Here is a 5060-nt window from a genome sequence, read left to right as displayed (position 1 = left end):
AGTACCTTGCTGAAATCCAGGGAAAGAGGCTGCTGAGGCAGCTACAGGACCTGTAATCCTGAGCTCTGGTGTGGACCAGACGGTATCCATCATGAGTCTGATTGGGGAGGGTGCCCCATAGACACCATGGGTGGGGTAGGTGACAAGGACACTGTGGGTTGGAAATCCAGACCATCACGAGCCTGACAAGGGAGGACGCCCCCTAGACCGGGTGGTGTAGGTAATAAAGACACATAACCCAGAAGTTATGTTGTATTCAGGTTGTCGAGCAATGTGTAAATTCTGTAAAACCTTTGCTGTATGCAATAGAGCTGGTGGAAGCCAGATATTTTGAATAATCCGGTGGTCCAGCGTCTATGTGAGAGTGGTGCCAACCATGTTAAAGGAGAAGATGGTCATCCTATTGAGCGAGTAGCCCCCAAGTTACAACACAGCCTACCAATCAAGACAGATATCGATCAGTGATTTGTCTTATTAACTTATTGTCATTCGGTGTGACAAGTTTTGCAGACCATAAATGACAAATTGTTCAGAAAACAGCAGTCTGAAATCACTTTGCACTTTCTAGGTAGATGTGGGTACATAAATGACAGCAGACACAAGGTTACTGTGCAAGAATACATTTGTAGGCATTTTGGTGGCTTCTTTACTACATGGAGACATTTGTCACGCTCACTCCGTTTAACCCAGAGGCACCAGCGCTACCCAGATTCTATATAGTTGTGGCTGCTGAGACTGTTTTATGTTGTGTTACATTACATAGCATTACGACATGTAGCTGCAGAAATCAGATAGGCAGACATTATAGAAAACCTCAGCCCATGCATCAACCAAAGTACCATTACAAAAGGAGTGCTATCTAAAGCTGGAACCAGAACAGAGGGCGAGCAGGATATGAGCTGACAGATAACTTGCCTGCCAATGCTGATTTCTACCGAGGACATGTTTCCGAAAGGTTTAGCATCCGCTAACTGCCTTTTAATTGCTTCCATATAAACAAGGCATTTCCTATGGGCTTGTTCTAGTTCTCTTCAATAAGACCTCTTTCTGAATCTCATCATGTTGCCTGTCTGTCTCTCTAATAAGCCGTAATAAGCTCCTGGCTCGTAAGAGATCTTCTGCGTCTCTTCATGAGCGAGCAACAGCATTTCATGTAGTCTACACCTCATTAAGAGGGCAGAGAAGCAGCCACTCCTGATTGGATTGTTTGCAGGGATTTGCAAAATAAGGTTTTATGCATATACATGTAACTTGAAAAAAGCTTAAAGTACTTTTCATCTGAGCATATTGTGATTTCTAATTGGCTAAATGCTGGCAAATGAGCTGAAGTCGTTTGGAGATAAGATGATTCTACTTCACTAAACTTCGTCATTATCGGAGTTCTTTAATTGGACAATTTCATCTCTGTGATACAAGCAGAGTTTGTACTTTTTTTTTAACAGTGGGTGACGGAACGAAAATTATTGAAATGATAGGTCACTCACATGAGGAGCAATGCTCAGTTATTACGGTGTTATTAGTTATGCATGGGCTGGAAAGTTCAGTCTATAAGGGCTTCCTCAGACGACCGTATTTGCGAGTGCAAGGCGCAAAAAATAGAACCCATTGAGGTCAATGGGTTTGTTCTCATGAGCAAAAAAATAGGACCTGCTCTATCTTTCTGCCCCTATAGAAGTCTATGGTAGGTGCGCAAATGCAAGCTCAATGCATGTGCAAAAGTGTGATACACTGCGCAATTCTGTGAAAAACAGAACATCTGGAGCTCGTTAGGTTAAATAGCCTTATGAATCAGCGTGGGTGTTGTTTGCGTGCATATGTTCAAAAAAGTACCTTACCATGCGCCAATACACGTGTAAATCTAAATCAGCAACCTCGTTCATGTAATACATTGTGCTGAAGCATGAGCAATTGCACATACAGAAGAAGCCCTAAGAGCTGATCCAAGGGACTACAGAGGAGATGTTTGCATGTCCAATAAATAGATGTGGGATATGTGTATAGGATTGTAAATACCATCCCATGTATATGGGCTAACTGTCATTGTACAAATGCCAATGTCCCACTGTTTCTATGTCTATAGAAGGAAATGCACAAAGTTAATTGCTGAACAGTGCCATAATTCAGCAAGATCTACCAGTAGACTCGGATGAAATAAGAAGAAATTCATTCCTATTCCATAAAATACAGAGATCAGTCAGTCGGTTTAAGTGTTTTGGCATAAAGTCTTGTTTATAACTGTATAGGCTACTGAATTGGGAAAACGTTCTGCTGCCGGATCTTGCTGAATTATGGCAACATATATGGGCTCGTCCATATAAATCTACATATCATCCTATATATATAGGATAGTTGATTAGAAAATACATACACTTCCTGTCACATAAATGTAGGACCGGTCCATAAGACTCTACATATCATCCTGTACAGCGATCGTCCATATGAATACATGCATGCTTCCCATCACATAAATGTGCAATTGTCCATAGAAATGCATGCTTCCTGTCTATAAAGTTGAATGCATGGAAGTGATATCTCATCTCCAGGGCTGCACAATGGGCTCTGTTCACACTTCCCGTGTAAAAGAGCTCTAAGTATCAGTCTTCATTGAAGCTCTAGAATTCTATTCACCAACAAGTGTATGGGCTGCACAGTGGATCCATTGGTTAACACAGTTGTATGTATTGTTGGGGTCCAGGGCGTGAATCGAACCAAGGGCACCATCTGCATTGAGTTTGTATGTCTCGCTGTTCCCTATTGAATTCAAAGAAAAGTGCCTGTAATACCAGCCGAGGCTGCTGTAATGTGTATAAGGCTGTCTGCCTCTGGCCCTCCACACACTCACAGTGGCTTTGTCAGCACCTGGTTTTGGGGGTCCTGAGTTGCACACACTTGCCAATTAATTATTAATGACCTATCTTGCTCATAAACCCCAAGAACTTACTATCATTATGCTGGATCCCAGAGTTACTCCTTATACGGGCCAGCAAAAATGATGTTCAGAGGGAGACATGTAGATATTGTTGAAGTTAATTGTTGAAGTTAATGTTCCTCCTGTTCCTGACCTGTCCCTCAATCTCATCAGCAAAGGGGACTTGTCCATCAAGCTCTTCTTCAGCTATAACACAGACACATGGGCCCACGTAAAGAAGTATGTTGGAGTAGAAGTATTATACCTTTTTCCCCAGAAAATAAGACCTATCCTAAAATAAGCCTTACCCTGATTTTTGGGGAGTTTTCGGGAGGCTTGAAATATAAGCCCTACTCTGAAAGTAAGCCCTAGCTGCATTCCATAAAAAAAAATAATAATTAAATACATTACCTAGCAGATACAGTCCAGGTTCCTCCCGTTGCTCTCCAGTCCGCATATTAGTAGTTTACGCTTCAGTTATTCCTGCTGCCGATTCCAGCCAATGAGGTGGCTGGAATCGGCACCATGTGACTTCCCATTGTGCACGAGCAGTACAGTTCAGCTGCCGTGCACGATGAGAGCTGTGCCCGCGCCTCACGTGACCGGTGACGTCACCGATACTTGAATTTGCCCGCGAATTCCGAGCGCTGGCATCTACAGAGGAAGCTGATGGTTGGAGCCTTTTATACTACTTTCAACGTGGGAGAGGAAGATTTCTGCGCTGTGTGGTGAGTACCTACCTGAGATTGATGCGCTGTGTGCTGAGTACCTACCTGAGATTGATGCGCTGTGCGCTACGTGTGGTGAGTACCTACCTGAGATTAATGCGCTGTGTGGTGAGTACCTACCTGAGATTGATGCGCTGTGTGGTGAGTACCTACCTGAGATTGATGCGCTGTGTGCTGAGTACCTACCTGAGATTGATGCGCTGTGTGCTGAGTACCTACCTGAGATTGATGCGCTGTGTGCTGAGTACCTACCTGAGATTGATGCGCTGTGTGGTGAGTACCTACCTGAGATTGATGCGCTGTGTGCTGAGTACCTACCTGAGATTGATGCGCTGTGTGCTGAGTGCCTACCTGAGATTGATGCGCTGTGTGCTGAGTACCTACCTGAGATTGATGCGCTGTGTGCTGAGTACCTACCTGGGATTGATGCGCTGTGTGGTACGTGTGGTGAGTACCTACCTGGGATTGATGCGCTGTGTGGTACGTGTGGTGAGTACCTACCTGGGATTGATGCGCTGTGTGGTGAGTACCTACCTGAGATTTGCGCGACGCCACCTGACGAAACCTGTCTTTTTTGGCAGATTTGTGCACTACGTGTGGAGACGCGGCCACCCGAGATTTGTGAGCTTTTTTGCAAACTTGCGTGTGGAGAGGATCCTGACGTTTGGACGCGTTTTGAGAAGAATTTCGCTTCGCTTGCACACAAGCTGACATAACTCGTCGAGGTAAGATGCTGCATCTGCTAAAATTTTCATTGCGTGCGTCTGCTCATACGTGCTTATTTTGCGCATATTTGCAGGTTTTCGCTTGCATATGTATGTACGCACGCACGTGTGTGTGTGTGTATATATAATATATAAAAATAAGATTCTTGATTCTTCTGACCAGGTTGGGGGAGTAGTGGTCAATGTAAGTGGGTGGAGCGGATCTAGGGATCAGTAATACTGGTGTGATGTGACTGTTAACCTGCTGATTTTTCGTCATTTCCTGCAGATCTGACGTCCTTGAGAATGGGAAGGCTGGCAGACAGTGAAGAGACCCTCGACGTTCAGCAATCTTGAACCCCTTCGTTTTATGGACTGCTTTTTGCCGGTGACTCACCTTTTTTTTTTTGGGGGGGGGTATTTTTGGATAGACTAAGCTTTTATTTATTTTCTTGCAAACTTTTTTCTTTCTTCTTTACAGGTTATCTAAGGTATTTCAAGATTACCACACTGCGTTTGCTCACAATCATTGTTGAAGCAGCAGAGAGACTGGCGGTCCTAGATGTTGGCTCAGTAGGACGCTTTCAAGATGGGCATGTTTGCAAATCGAAGTGATTCTTACATGGTTTTTTCTGTGCCTTGTTGTACTTCGTTTAAGCGGTAAAAATGGGCAGTTAGAAGTTGTGTATATTAATTAAAATTAATATTGACAGTTTTGAA

At 43.9% G+C, this 5060-nt stretch overlaps 1 long non-coding RNA gene across 1 annotated transcript; it reads left to right on the top strand.

Annotated features, from left to right (window-relative positions):
* Positions 1 to 3360: 3360 nt before the first annotated feature.
* Positions 3361 to 5060, top strand: LOC136610306 (uncharacterized). The gene is made up of 4 exons (XR_010790076.1): positions 3361 to 3636; positions 4218 to 4361; positions 4630 to 4728; positions 4822 to 5060. It is a non-coding gene; the product is annotated as an uncharacterized lncRNA (long non-coding RNA).

Source organism: Eleutherodactylus coqui, chromosome 1 (assembly GCF_035609145.1).
Source record: "Eleutherodactylus coqui strain aEleCoq1 chromosome 1, aEleCoq1.hap1, whole genome shotgun sequence".
Classification (NCBI taxonomy): Eukaryota; Metazoa; Chordata; class Amphibia; order Anura; family Eleutherodactylidae; genus Eleutherodactylus; species Eleutherodactylus coqui.
Note: the sequence above shows the minus strand (reverse complement) of the source record. Positions and strands in the feature narration are given on the sequence as shown.